The sequence below is a fragment of the Meles meles genome, chromosome 7 (assembly GCF_922984935.1).
Source record: "Meles meles chromosome 7, mMelMel3.1 paternal haplotype, whole genome shotgun sequence".
NCBI lineage: Eukaryota > Metazoa > Chordata > Mammalia > Carnivora > Mustelidae > Meles > Meles meles.
The window spans coordinates 37,229,752-37,246,015 of NC_060072.1; the positions used below are offsets into that span (position 1 = coordinate 37,229,752).

At 39.4% G+C, this 16,264-nt stretch overlaps 1 pseudogene; it reads left to right on the forward strand.

Moving 5' to 3' along the window:
• Window positions 1-11,925: 11,925 nt before the first annotated feature.
• LOC123947002 lies at window positions 11,926-13,216 on the forward strand (annotated as a pseudogene).
• The last annotated feature ends 3,048 nt before the right edge of the window (window positions 13,217-16,264 follow it).

The following is a 16,264-nucleotide window of genomic DNA, read 5'->3' on the forward strand; positions in this document are numbered from 1 at the left end:
CATCAATTGAGAGGACCATGTGGTTCTCTCTTCTCTTATTGATGTGTTCTATCACACTGATTGATTTGTGAATGTTGAACCAACCTTGCAACCCAGGGATGAATCCCACCTGGTCATGGTGGATAATCTTTTTAATGTGCTGCTGGATCCTGTTTGCTAGGATCTTGTTGAGAATCTTTGCATCCATATTCATCAGTGATATTGGTCTGAAATTCTCCTTTTTGGTAGGGTCTTTGCCTGGTTTGGGGATCAGGGTAATGCTGGCTTCATAAAAAGAGTCTGGAAGTTTTCCTTCTGCTTCAATTTTTTGGAACAGCTTCAGGAGAATTGGTGTTATTTCTTCTTTGAAAGTTTGGTAGAATTCCCCAGGGAATCCATCAGGTCCTGGGCTCTTGTTTTTTGGGAGGTTTTTGATCACTGCTTCAATCTCATTACTAGATATCAGTCTATTCAGGTTGTCAATTTCTTCCTGGTTCAATTTTGGGAGTTTGTAGCTTTCCAGGAATGCATCCATTTCATCTAGGTTGCTTAGCTTATTGGCATATAACTGTTGGTAATAATTTCTGATGATTGTTTCTATTTCCTTGGTGTTAGTTGTGATCTCTCCCTTTTCATTCATAATTTTATTAATTTGGGCTTTCTCTCTTTTCTTTTGGATTAGTGTGGCCAATGGTTTATCGATCTTATTGATTCTTTCAAAAAACCAGCTTCTAGTTTCATTGATACGTTCTATTGTATCTCTCGTTTCTACCTCATTGATCTCTGCTCTAATCTTGATTATTTCCCTTCTTGCATGTGGAGTTGGTTTGATTTGTTGTTGATTCTCCAGTTCTTTAAGGTGTAGAGACAGCTGGTGTATTCTGGATTTTTCAATGTTTTTGAGGGAGGCTTGGATGGCTATGTATTTCCCCCTTAGAACCGCCTTTGCTGTATCCCATAGGTTTTGGACCGAAGTGTCTTCATTCTCATTGGTTTCCATGAATTGTTTAAGTTCATCTTTGATCTCCTGGTTGATCCAAGCATTCTTAAGCAAGGTGGTCTTTAGCTTCCAGGTGTCTGAGTTCCTTCTGAACTTTTCCTTGTGATTGAGCTCCAGTTTCAAAGCATTGTGATCTGAGAATATGCAGGGAATAATGTCAGTCTTTTGGTGTCGGTTGAGTCCTGCTTTGTGACCCAGTATGTGGTCTATTCTGGAGAAGGTTCCATGTGCACTTGAGAAGAATTAGTATTCTGTTGTTTTAGGGTAGAATGTTCTGTATATGTCTATGAGGTCCATCTGGTCCAATGTTTCATTCAATGCTCTTATTTCTTTATTAATTTTCTGCTTCAATGATCTGTCTATTTCTGAGAGAGGCGTATTAAGATCTCCTACTATTATTGTATTCATATCAATATGACTCTTTATCTTGATTAATAGTTTTCTTATGTAATTGGGTGCTCCCGTATTGGGGGCATAGATATTCACAATTGTTAGATCATCTTGGCAGATAGTCCCTTTAAGAATTATGTAGTGTCCTTCTGTATCTCTGACTACAGTCTTTAGTTTAAAATCTAATTTATCTGATATGAGAATCACTACCCCGGCCTTCTTTTTTTTTTTATTTTTTTTTTATTTATTTGTCAGAGAGAAGGAGAGAGAGAGAGAGCACACAGGCAGGCAGAGGTGGAGAGAGAAGCAGGCTCCCTGCCGAGCAAGGAGACCATGCGGGACTCGATCCCGGGACCCTGGGATCATGACCCGAGCCGAAGGCAGCGGCTTAACCCACTGAGCCACCCAGGCGTCCCCCCAGCCTTCTTTTGAGGCCCATTGGCATGAAAGATGTTTCTCCATCCCTTCACTTGCAGTCTGGGTGTATCCTTAGGTTCAAAATGGGTCTCTTGTAGACAACATATGAATGGGTCCTGTCGTTTTATCCAATCTGCAACCCTGTGTCATTTTATGGGCGCATTTAGGCCATTCACATTGAGAGTGATTATTGAGAGATAGGTTTTTATTGACATCGTGTTGCCTTTGAAGTCTTTCTGTCTGTAGATTGTTTCTATATTTCTGTTCAATGATATTCTTAGGATTTTTTCTCTTTTATAGGACCCCCCTTAATATTTCCTGCAGTGTCGGCTTGGTGGTTGCATAGTCTTTTAAGCCTTGCCGGTCTTGGAAACTCTTTATCTCTCCATCCATTTTAAATGTCAGTCTTGCTGGATAGAGTATTCTTGGTTGCATGTTCTTCTCATTTAGTACTCTGAATATATTTTGCCAGCCCTTCCTGGCTTGCCAGGTCTCTGTGGAAAGGTCTGATGTTATTCTAATGGGCTTTCCTCTGTATGTAAGAAGCTTCTTTGTCCTAGCTGCTTTTAAGAGGGTCTCTCTTGAAACATAATTCCTCATTCTAACTATAAGGTGTCGTGAGGACTTTCGAGAATCTAAAATCTTGGGAGGAAATCTTTCTGCCTCTAGTACATGAACGTTGTTTCCATTCGTGAAATTGGGAAAATTTTCATAGACAACTTCTTCCACTATATCTTCTAGACTTCTTTCTTTTTCCTCCCCTTCAGGGATTCCAATAATTCTGGCGTTGGAACGTTTCATGGCATCGTTTATTTCCCTGATTCTGTTTTCGTGGCTTCTGAGCTGTTTGTTCCAGGCTTCCTCCTGATCCTTTCTCTCTATCTGTTTGTCCTCCAGATCACTAATTCTATCTTCTGTCTCAGTTACCCTAGCTTTTAGAGAATTTAGATTGGATTGGAACTCATTGAGAGCATTTTGAACATCATCCCTGGTGGCTTTCAGTTCTGCCCTAACATTGTGAACATCATCCCTGGTGGCTTTCAGTTCTGCCCTAATCAATTCTGTTTGGTCATCCATGGCTTTCTCCAACCTAGCTATTGCCTGGATAATTGTTAGTCTGAATTCCTTTTCTGACATATTGTCTATGTCAATAGCCATTAGCTCTGTTGCAGAAGGCCCATCCTCTGTATTTTTCTTCTGTTGGGTATTCCTCCTCCTAGTCATTTTGGTAAGAGATGACTGAACAGATGCAGCTGGACTTACTGATTGTGGTGCAGTCAACGTGCACCCTGGAATGCGTCTGTGCAATCAGGATTCCCCACCCAAATGAGAGAAAAAAGAAAAGAAAAAGAAATAGAGAAGAAGAAAGGAATAAAAGGGGAAAGAAAAAAGGAAAAAAAAAGAGAGAGAGAGATAGGAAAAAAAGGGAAGATAAAAGAGAAGGCTCAGCCCAAATGGGCCACAAGGTAAGATTTGTGAAGTATACAAACAAAAACAGACAAACAAAAAGAGTGATAAAAGTATATGACAAGAGAAAAAAATATGTATATATAAGCAAAAAAAAGGGGAGAACCTCATCAGAAAGAACCCCAAGTATAAGATTTGTATATTATCAGGACAAACACAAATTCACAGAAACACTGACAGAAGGAAAAATTGGGAGAGTGGTTATAGATTCTCAGTGTGGGTGAGGAAGGTTATTTTGATTCTTCCTGAAGGTATCTTGATGTTTTTGTTAAGGGACTCAACTTTCCTAAGTTACAGGGGGATTAGAAACTGGTTTGCCTATAGGGGTAGCATTGATTGGGGAAAGAGGATTGCCTTGAAGTTTAACTCTATATGTATCGTAGAAAATAAAAATTAAAAAAGAATAAACTAGACTAAACTAAGTTAAAATTAAAAAAGAATTAAAAAAATAGAAAAGCAAAAGAAAAACACAGGTGTATGTATCAAAAAGTTCAGGTTAGAAGGTTATTAAAGAATTTAATGTACTGGACATCTCAGTGTGATGGTAAATAGGTTAAAAAATTATCTGTATGTATTAAAAAAAAAGAACCAGAATATTGGTAAAGAGTTAAAAATACAAGTTGTATTTATGAAGTAGTGGTGGTTGTTCTCTTGTAGTCTTTTTTTTTTTTTCTTCCTTCCTGGTTGGTTTTCTGGGGGAGGGGCCTGCCGCGTGGGTTTTCAGACAATGATGTTCCCTGAGTTAGGTCCTCCCGCTCCCCTCAAGGGGGTGAGCTCTGTGGAAACTGTTTTTTTCAGCCTTTTGTTCTCTGGGGGTTTTTATGTTCTTTCATCTGCTTTCTCTCACCTTGACAGCTTTTGATGGTTTTTGGAGGTTTAGAGGAGAGCAAACTGCACCCCGACCTCCCTCTCAGAGAGAAGCCTCAGAATGTTTTGCAAAAGCTGCTGGCAGAGTCAGTTCTGAGTCACTGTCCCTGGGGATGCAGGAGCTCCTCCTTGTACCCAAAACCAGGGCAGCGGTGGCTGTCTAGGCAGTTCCAGACCGCCAGAGAGGTTCTGAGCAGAGATCGCACACTGAGATTTTCCCGCTATCCCGGGCTGGGAATGTCTGGTTTTTCCAGATGCCAGAGCTCCAGGCTAGCGCCTATGAGCACCTATCCCAAGGGAGGGTGTGGGACATGCGCGTTTCAGGATTGCCATCTGGCCAGGCTTCCAGGCCCTCACGGGAGCCAGACCCCACTCGTTCTTGGGCGCGCTGGCGTTCAGGCGCACTGGCGGCTCAGGGATGGAGACCTGATTTCTCCGCCACACTCTCTCTGGCTCCGCGCCAGGGGAGGCTGTCCTGGGTCCGGGGACTTAGGTCCCTGACCCTAACCGCCCAGGTTCCCACTATTACCCCCCGTGATCCTTTGCTCTTTGTTTTTTGAGTGCTTTCAACCAGACTCCAAGTTAATGCTGGGCCCCAGACGCAGAGCACTCTCATGTTGGGGTATTACTTTCCGATCAGTCACCTCTGGTGGCTCCCTCCCCCTTTTGTTTATCTTCCAATATCAGTCCGTCGCTCCCAGTCTGCTTTACCTGCCACTGGTGTCTTCTGCTTCTGTAGAGTTCCAGACGTGTATAATTCTGATCTCAGGCTGATTTCATGAGTGGTCGGAGTTCTTTGGTAGGTAATCAGCTCACTTTAGGGTACAGGTTGAAATGGTGCCTCCTCCTACTTCCCCGCCATCTTGACCCCCCCCAAACATATCTTCTTGATTTGCTTTGACTTGTTTGTTTTTTGCTATAAAAGGAAGCAGAAAAATGCATGTGTTAGGTTGATAACTGTGAAAGCTACTGGAAAACAGTGTGGAGGTCCCTTAGAAAATTAAAAATAGAGCTACCCTATGACCCAGCAATTGCACTGCTAGGTATTTACCCCAAAGATACAGGTGTAGTGAAAAGAAGGGCCATATGCACCCCAATGTTCATAGCAAAAATGTCCACAATAACCAAAATGTGGAAAGAGGCAAGATGCCCTTCAACAGACGAATGGATAAAGATGTGGTCCGCATACACAATGGAGTATTACTCAGCCATTGGAAAGTGACCAACTTTGGTTTAAGGCTCACAAATGACTTTGCTGAACCTACCTTAGACTTCATCCCTACATTCTCCTCCTTAACCTACTTCACGATCTAGCAACTTTTCCACGCTTCCCTAGCCCCTTCTCTGTTTCCTTTTACACAAACATTTCAAGGACCATTGCAAACGGAATCTGAGTTGTCATCAATACCTGGAGACACAAAGCATTGTCATGCTCTCCTCTCTTGCTTGTTCAAATGGAAACCTGTAGGGGTTGGGTTTTTTAAAAAAATGAAGTTTTGTTCAAAGTCTGGCCCAAAGTTGAATCCAGAGTGTCTGTACACTCATTCAGTGGTCATTTTCTTGATTTCTGAACACATAAATGGAGTTGGTTTACCTAGCATTGAGTCTCTGGTCTATGGAGTAAAAGTTAATGTAATGGGGGAAGCCAAACACAATACTTTGAAATGACTCCTCCCACCCACCCACCCCCAATCATCCAAGAAAACAGTATCTTTTCCTAAGATATATATGATGAAGATTAGTTTGACCATTAAACGACCTGAAAGATACAGAGGTAGTAGGTTGCTAGCACATATCCATTTACTTTGTCATGTAGCCCCTGCAGACACTAGAGAATTAATAATGATAGACTATTGCAGTTCTACCAAGTGATAGGCCCAATATCACTTGCTGTGTCAGGCATGATGTTACTATTAGAATAGATTAATAGTACCTCAGGCAAATGGTATGTGGTCATTTATATCATAAGCGAATTTTTTTTTATTTCAATTCTAAAAGAAGTCAGAAATGGTTTGCATTCACATGAGATGGTCAATATTAATTTATAGTTTTATCTCAGGACAGTGTCAAATTTCCCATGCTTTCTCATACTAAAGTTAAAGAGATGAGGACTTAAGAGAAATCCTCTAGAACACCATACTGAACCATTATGTAGATGGACCTAATGCCGATGTGACACAGTGAACAAAAAATACTTTAGTTAAGAATATATGTAGACCCATGTTAATGACCATTGGCCAGGGCAGTTGGTCAGGAACATGGATAGAGAAAGACTGAGAGATCTGAGACAAGGTCTTTGGTAGAGTTATGTGAATGGACATATGGCACAGGACACAAAGTGAAGATTTTTCCATTTATACCAGAAAACATCCATTATGGAGAAGGCACTGCACAATGAAGTAGACAGAATGACTTAGCCAGCTTTTTTCAGTGACTGTTCTGGAATTAAGATAATATGCACAACTTTTTAAAAAAGTGATCAAAGTGGTAGAGATGGAGGTTATTTACAGGCTCATTTTCGCAAAGTCTTTTACCATTGTGTATCTAGCCTCTCGTCTCTGAATGTGCAACTTTCAGTGATAGAAGTTAACACTGAGCCTGCAGTGTGAGGCCACTCACACTTGAGAACAATGAGGTGATGACCTTGATTAGCTGAAGGCAGGAGAGCAGTATTACATGATTAAGGACAGAAAGTAATGCATATGAAACCCTGATGACCCACTTTTAGTGCCTCCTGGTATTGCCTGGTCCACCTACTGTAACTGTGGACAAACATGTCCGCAGCAAACTGAGAGTGTATAACGGTCAAGTGTCAGACTATATGGAGGTGTCATTTGGGAATGAATTTCTTAGTATTGATTAATAAATTCTTGATATGCTACATCTAGGTTAAATAACACAATGGCTTTACTTATTTTTTAGATAAAATTAGAATCTTCTGAATAAGCTTTCTGTACAGACTTCTGTATAGGATTTCCTATATAAAAATGATAATGGTAAGTTACCTTGAATTCAAGGTAATAACAACTCTATAATACCAGTGTTAAAAACTATGACAGTTTTATCTACTCTCATGTCATTGTCTCAGTATATTTTCATTTGCTCCCCATCTTAACTTAGATTGGGATTTATGCAAAAAATTGTATTTAGATATACATCTCAAGATATATATATATACATATATGTATATAAATGTACATACACTTATACATTTATATATATGTATATATCTTTGTATATAAAAGTATATATGTGTGTGTGTGTGTGTGTGTGTGTGCATATATGTATATACACACACACACACACACAATGGTTAATCCATGTGTTTTCCCTTACAGTAAAGCAACAGGCAAATTTTAGAATATAATCTTCCCTTTTTTGGTTACCCTTAAATGCTGTTGTGTTGAAACTAGCATTTGATTACCCCACCACCTCTTTCTACTTTGCTCTCTGACATAGGAGACTGACCTGGATAGCCTATATAAGTGGGTTCCCTTTCCCTATAGCTTCCAGTTAGGATTAGCAATTTGGGAACTTGCAAGAGATCAGGAAAAGGTAGGAAAATAAGGTTGGGGAATATTTTACCCTGAAGTCTTTCCTAAAGTATTTTGAGCTGGTGGTTTTGTCAATCGAAGGTTCAAGTTCTTCTCAAATTGGTCATTTAATTATGATTATTTCCTTCCAATTTCTCTTAACTGCACTTTTTTTTTCTCTCTCTTCTGGTATACAGGTGATAATACCTGCCCTCACTGATACTAGCCCCAGGATATGGTACTATTTTTTGTGGTTTTTCAACACCCTCCCCATACTTCTGTAAATAGTCTTTGAAATGAATTCTGGGATTCTAAATGATAACAGTAATTCATTGCTTTTCAATATTTTTTTTCATTATCAATCCCCCAAGGATTATTTTTAGATATTATTTTCCTAATCACTTTCCACCCCTTTTCATTAAATGCTATTATAATATCCCAGATTTTTTCACACTCAAAACCCATTTTCCACCACTTGGGGGTGATAGCACCCCTGTTGAGAATATAAGAGTAACTGGTAACAGAAGTAGCCTAATGGAATTTAAGGATGGCATGGACATATTATCAAGGACTAAGATAGGACATGGCTGGCTTACAGCATGTGATATGTACCTACAACCAGCACCTTTGTATATGCCTAGAATGCATAGATCTGGTATCCAGGAGGTAACAGTGAAGGTGGTCCCTATCATTATTACAGTTAGCAACACTTTGACAAATTTTTCTTCTTGTCACTGCAACCTTTAACTTGGTGGATGTGAGATTCTAGTGCCCAAAGCAGGAATGTTTACCCAAAATAAATACCGTCATGATTCCAGTGAATTGGAGGCTAAATCTACTCCTGGCCACTATGGTCTTCTCATGTCTCTTCATCAAGAAGAAGAGAAATTACCAAGGTTATTGATTGCCCTATCAAGTAGGTATTAGAACAGTGGACAAAAAGAGGCCTATTATCGAAATCCAGGAGGTTCACTGTGGTGCCTCTTGTTACTGCTTTGTATTATAAATAGCCATGACCGGTGGACCACTGTGGCAAAGCAAGGTGTCAGGTTCTATAGGAAAGGTAATTCAAATGACCACATTAAAGAACCTTGTCCCAAAAAGCTCTGGCAGAGAGTAAGGAGAATATGAAATGTATTACAGATGAAGGCAGTTATGATCACCAACCTAGGTCTTTTGACCAAAGAAGTAGAGACTTAACAGCTATATTTTACATTATTTAACATTTTGTCCTCTCTCATTTTTCTCCCACTTTCTTATATGAACAATGGTTGTGGCTAGCTTCTTAGGTTTCAGGGAAAAGTATGATTAAATTATTTTTGTGTGTGACTTTATAAGTCTTCTGTATTTGGGATACATCTGTCACCCTGGCCAAAGACAACAATGTATGCTGAGAAACAAAAGAATGAAGTTTGGCTTCTATCTTCTATTTGTGCTTTTAGATTCACTCTCCACCCTGCTCTCCTTCCTGGAAAGTGCACCTGTAGTGACTATTGCAGCAGGTTCTCTTATCCTCTTCCATTTGAATTTGGCCAGTGAAGAACCCTGGCAGATGGTCAGAGGGATGGAAGACAGACACATTGGGTATTTGGTGCCTCAACTCTTTGCCTGTGGAATCCCTTAAACAAAGGGTGTCACACTACTAATTTTTAAGGTAATCTCTTTAATTAACCCTTTTCTTTTGGTCTTAATTGAATATATTATTTGTGTCCTCCTGGGACCTTGCCTTATACTTTAACTATGATATATTTTTGTTTATATGAGCTTAATTGTAAGATTATGTATCCATGTTAGTCATATTCCCTATAGCATGATATTAAAAACTAACTGAAGGAATAACTTTGCCCCCCCGAAAAAAAAGTAATCTAAATCTTGAAAACTTTGAAATTAATTGCTAGCTTAGAAAAAATATGAATAGAATCTGACCTGATAAGTTCAGCTGTAATAGGGTGTAACATCATTCTACCAAAAACCAAGTTTGTTTCCAAAATCAAAAGTCTATATGGTAATTCACATACTATTCTACTGATGGGAAAGAAACTTATATAAATTCTCTATATTTGACTTGTCTGATGACACAGAGGTAAAAATCATGCACCTAAAGTGTCTAACTGTATTTAGTTCGGTATGTTATTTTTTATTTTTTTTAAAGATTTATTTTTATTTTTTTTTATTTATTTGACAGCGAGAGAGAGAGAGATCACAAGTAGGCAGAGAGACAGGCAGAGAGAGAGAGGGAAGCAGGCTCCCTGCCGAGCAGAGAGCCCAATGTGGGACTCGATCCCAGAACCCTGAGATCATGACCTGAGCCGAAGGCAGCGGCTTAACCCACTGAGCCACCCAGGTGCCCCAGTATGTTATTTTTTAGACTGATATTCTGCCTATACAATTTACATCCGCAAATATAAAACTAGATTCCAGCTCAATTACTTTCGAAATATAATTAAAATGATGTTCCTTTCTGATCAAATATATCATCTTCAGTGTCTTGTCCCCAGGTTATAGCACATTGAATGACCTATTAATTAATTAAAATAAATTATCAATATTTACTGAATGAAAGAAAACTTAGTTTAAAAAAAACTACAAAAAATATCACATAAGCATTGAAGAGTTTGTATTACAATCTTATTCAAAATCTCAGCTGAATTCAAAACAATGGGGAAATGTATTAAATGTGAGATTGTTGATAATCCTTGAATTTCTTTTATATAATCTTTCATAGATATAAATATAGAAAAATATTGCCATTGTTTAATGACAAAAGTATGAAATATATTCTAGCTAACTATATCAATTAGAATGATGAATTATCCAGATATTAAAATTAATAATCATGAATTTCTGGAATATGATAAAACACTGATTTTCCTCAATCACCTTTAGTCTAAGTAATTTTGTTAGTTAAATCATTTTTTGAGATTCTTCCAAATCTTCCAAATTTGGCCTGTGGCCCAATAAATTAAAAGGTAAATGTTGTCTTAAGTATGAGAAACAAACTGAGGGTTGCTGAAGGGGAGCTGGGTGGGGGCATTGGTGGGCATTTGGATGATGGGTACTAAGGAGGACACTTGATATAATGAGCACTGGGTGTTTTACGCAATTAATGAATCATTAAACTCTACTTCTGAAACTAATAATATAGTATATGTCAATTAATTGAATTTAAATTTAAAAAATTAAATTTAGGGGCACCTGGGTGTCTCAGTCGGTTAAGCCTCTGCCTTTGGCTCAGGTCATGATCCCGGGGTCCTGGGATCGAGCCCCACATCAGGCTCTCTGCTCAGTAGGGAGCCTGCTTCTCTCTCTCTTTCTCTGCCTGACCCTCTGCCTACTTGTGATCTCTGTCTGTCAAATAAAATCTTCAAAAAAAATAAAGATATAAAAATAAGAATAAAAAATTAAATTTAAATTTAAAAAAGGAAATATTATGTTCCATGATACAGACTGACTTTTGTTCATAGCAATGTGTCTACCATTTGCAAGTGTGTATGTGTGTATTAATTGAAATAGCCACTGAACAGTTTATTTAGAGTCTATGAAGTTCTTGTCTATATGAGCTCTGTCCATGTAATGATTTGATTGTCCATAAACCAAAAAGATGAACTATTTAGAACTGAATAAAAGGAATAAAAACCTGAAAAAAAAGCAATCATCTAGCAAATTCTATTAAGCTTCTCTATTTTGATTTTAATGAACGTTACTAAATACCATAAAGGAACAAAAACAAAGCTCTAATCCATGGGCTTCAAAAGCTTTTATTCAAATAAGGGAGATTAAAAAAATAACCATCCTTAACAATTTACTCAGGGCAGTCTGAGTTTATGCCTGTGTCCCTAGCTTAATTGTTAGATGCCCCTTTTATTCTCAAGGTGGTCAGGTTAGGTCAATAAATTATATAGTCATTACCCTAGAGGTAATGCATACAAACCAATAACTAAAATATAGGCTGGCAAGTAATTAGTATCAGGAAATAAGATAAGTACAAAGCAATTACCATTGGAATTCATGATTGGGTGAGTTCAGTTCTCTCTGTGATCAGGGAAGACTTCAATGCAGAGGTGGCAGTTATGCCAGATCTTGAGAAAAGAGGACTATTTCAATAGAGATAAAATGAAAAGCAGGCATTTTATTCAAAATATTTATATACTTAATGTGGAAAAATTGTTCACATTAAAGTTGGAATATAGATTAAAAGTGTAGATTTTTCGTAGCCTCCCCGCCCCTCCCGCAACGCTCGACCCTGGGATCCCCCCAGCTTGCCTGCCCACCATGGCTGACAAGGAAGCAGACTTTGATGACGCAGTAGAAGAATGTGTGATCAACGAAGAGTACAAAATATGGAAAAAGAACACCCCTTTTCTTTGCGATTTGGTGATGGCCCATGCCCTGGAGTGGCCTAGCCTAACTGCGCAGTGGCTTCCAGATGTAACCAGACCAGAAGGGAAAGACTTCTGCATTCATCAACTTGTCCTGGGAACACACACATCCGATGAACAAAACCATCTTGTGATAGCCAGTGTGCAGCTCCCTAATGATGATGCTCAGTTTGATGCTTCACACTACGACAGCGAGAAAGGAGAATTTGGAGGTTTTGGCTGAGTTAGTGGAAAAATTGAAATAGAAATCAAGATCAACCATGAAAGAGAAGTAAACCAGGCACGTTATATGCCCCAGAACCCTTGCATCATTGTGACAAAGACTCCATCCAGTGATGTTCTTGTTTTTGACTATACAAAACATCCTTCCAAACCAGACCCTTCTGAAGAGTGCAACCCAGACTTGCGTCTCCGTGGACATCAGAAGGAAGGCTATGGACTTTCTTGGAACCCAAATCTCAGTGGGCACTTACTTAGTGCTTCAGAACCACACCATCTGCCTCTGGGACATCAGTGCTGTTCCAAAGGAAGGAAAAGTTGTGGATGCGAAGACCATCTTTACAGAGCACACAGCAGTAGTAGAAGATGTTTCCTGGCATCTGCTTCATGAGTCTCTGTTTGGATCAGTTGCTGATGATCAGAAACTTATGATCTGGGATACTCGTTCAAACAATACTTCCAAACCAAGCCACTCAGTTGATGCTCACACTGCTGAAGTAAACTGCCTATCTTTCAATCCTTACAGTGAGTTCATTCTGGCCACAGGATCAGCTGACAAGACTGTTGCCTTGTGGGATCTGAGAAATCTGAAGCTGAAGTTGCATTCCTTTGAATCACATAAGGATGAAATATTCCAGGTTCAGTGGTTGCCTCACAATGAGACCATTTTGGCTTCCAGTGGTACTGATTGCAAACTGAATGTTTGGGATTTAAGTAAAATTGGAGAGGAGCAATCCCCGGAAGATGCAGAAGATGGGCCACCAGAATTGTTGTTTATTCATGGCGGTCACACTGCCAAGATATCTGATTTCTCCTGGAATCCCAATGAACCTTGGGTGATTTGTTCTGTATCAGAAGACAATATCAGGCAAGTGTGGCAAATGGCAGAGAACATTTACAATGATGAAGATCCTGAAGGAAGCGTGGATCCAGAAGGACAAAGGTCCTAGATATGTCTGCACTTGTGATTTTAGACTCCCCTTTTTTTCTCTCTCAACCCTGAGATTGATTTAACACTGGTTTTGAGACACAGACTTTGTTTGGCTATCCCTCTATGATAGGTACCATCAACGATGTTACTAGCCCAAACAGAGGGTGTTTTCTAAATATTAACTGGGGTACTTGATTCAGTAAAGCCACAGACTTATATTTAAATTTTCTTCAGGAATTTTCTGGTAACAAAGGTCTAAAGTAGCCACAGAAAGGGGAATATTGGGTGTGGTTATTTTTCTTCTTAGGCTATATCCCCAAGTTTTACAGACTCCTTTTAAGTAAAGGCTAAAGTGAGGAAGAATAGAGCCAAGTGAGGTAGGTGTCTGAGCCATGAAGTATAAATACCACAAGATGTCGTTTTTATTCAGGAAATGGGGGAGATTCAAGTCATATAAATTCCTATTCTAAAGTTTTCACACCTGACTTTCCAGGATGCACATTTCCCTATGTAGACCAGTCTTCTCTCAGTTTCTTCAGTTAAGTCAAAACTATGTGTTCCTCTTTCCCCATATATTTTTGCTTGTTAATGTATTTCTTGAGCGGTTTTCATATTTCTTTCCTTTCTGTGAAATGGTTTTTTTTAAAAACTTGGGGCCACCAAGTTGTAAAGATGTATGGGTTTTTTTGTTGTTTTTTTGTTGTTTTTTGTTTTTTTTTTTTAAGATTTTATTTATTTATTGACAGAGAGAGAGATCACAAGTAGGCAGAGAGGCAGGTAGAGAGACAGGAGGAAGTAGGCTCCCTGCTGAGCAGAGAGCCCCATGCAGGGGCTCGATCCCAGGACCCTGAGATCATGACCTGAGCTGAAGGCAGAGGTTTAACCCGCTGAGCCACCCAGGCGCCCTTAAGTTGTATGTTTTTACCTGACAGTCATACCACAGGTAGACTGTCCAGTTGAGTTGAGAAGAGTGAATTGATAGCTTGTATTTGTTTTTAAAATTAAATTAATCCTGGGTTAAGAGTTGCTTTTTTTTTTTAGGAGTTAGTACTTGACCACTAGTTTGGTACCATCTCTATTTTGGGTGACCTGTTTCACCAGCAGGCCTGTTACTCTCCATGACTAACTGTGTAAGTGCTTATAATGGAATAAATTGCTTTTCTATGTAAAAAAAAAAAAAAGTGTAGATTTTTTTTTTCTGTAAGGTATCTGGTTTTCCTAAGAAGGCTACACCCACTGTTCAGTGGGGAAATTTTTACATTTTACTTCTATCTGACTTTAACCCTCCTCCATTAAGACAATTTAAGCAAGAGACTGATACACTACAGGAAAAAAATGCTCAGTCTTTCATATATTCAGTCTTCCATTCAGAAGAGTGTGTATGTACTGTGAAGCATTTCTAATGTTTTAACAGGGTTGATTTTTTTTTTTCAGTATCATAAGTAAAGTTTATTAGAATGTAGGCTGTTCCCAAGTCCTTCCCACAACCTATATGAACTCCCAGTCCCATGCAACATGAGATGGTCTGTGCACATGAATCTACATACATATGGTTTGGAAGGATGGTTTATAAAACTTTAAGGCTCTTTTGTCTAATTTCCCTTCGCCTAATACTCACCAGCCATAATCCTTTATTCTCTGAGGTCCATTGCTATTCTTTTTGCCCTATTCTTTTTTTTTTCTTTTTTTTTCCCTTTTTATTAATTTTTTCAGCGTAACAGTATTCATTCTTTTTGCACAACACCCAGTGCTCCATGCAAAACGTGCCCTCCCCATCACCCACCACCTGTTCCCCCAACCTCCCACCCCTGACCCTTCAAAACCCTCAGGTTGTTTTTCAGAGTCCATAGTCTCTTATGGTTCGCCTCCCCTCCCCAATGTCCATAGCCCGCTCCCCCTCTCCCAATCCCACCTCCCCCCAGCAACCCCCAGTTTGTTTTGTGAGATTAAGAGTCATTTATGGTTTGTCTCCCTCCCAATCCCATCTTGTTTCATTTATTCTTCTCCTATCCCCCTACCCCCCATGTTGCTTCTCCATGTCCTCATATCAGGGAGATCATATGATAGTTGTCTTTCTCCGATTGACTTATTTCACTAAGCATGATACGCTCTAGTTCCATCCACGTCGTCGCAAATGGCAAGATTTCATTTCTTTTGATGGCTGCATAGTATTCCATTGTGTATATATACCACATCTTCTTGATCCATTCATCTGTTGATGGACATCTAGGTTCTTTCCATAGTCTGGCTATTGTAGACATTGCTGCTATAAACATTCGGGTACACGTGCCCCTTCGGATCACGATGTTTGTATCTTTAGGGTAAATACCCAGTAGTGCAATTGCTGGGTCATAGGGTAGTTCTATTTTCAACATTTTGAGGAACCTCCATGCTGTTTTCCAGAGTGGTTGGACCAGCTTGCATTCCCACCAACAGTGGAGGAGGGTTCCCCTTTCTCCACATCCTCTCCAGCATCTGTCATTTCCTGACTTGTTAATTTTAGCCATTCTGACTGGTGTGAGGTGATATCTCATTGTGGTTTTGATTTGTATTTCCCTGATGCCGAGTGACGTGGAGCACTTTTTCATGTGTCTGTTGGCCATCTGGATGTCTTCTTTGCAGAAATGTCTGTTCATGTCCTCTGCCCATTTCTTGATTGGATTGTTTGTTCTTTGGGTGTTGAGTTTGCTAAGTTCCTTATAGATTTTGGATACTAGCCCTTTATCTGATATGTCGTTTGCAAATATCTTCTCCCATTCTGTCAGCTGTCTTTTGGTTTTGTTAACTGTTTCCTTTGCTGTGCAAAAGCTTTTGATCTTGATGAAATCCCAATAGTTCATTTTCGCCCTTGCTTCCCTTGCCTTTGCCGTTGTTCCTAGGAAGATGTTGCTGCGGCTGAGGTCGAAGAGGTTGCTGCCTGCGTTCTCCTCAAGGATTTTGATGGATTCCTTTCTCACATTGAGGTCCTTCATCCATTTGGAGTCTATTTTCGTGTGTGGTGTAAGGAAGTGGTCCAATTTCATTTTTCTGCATGTGGCTGTCCAATTTTCCCAGCACCATTTATTGAAGAGGCTGTCTTTTT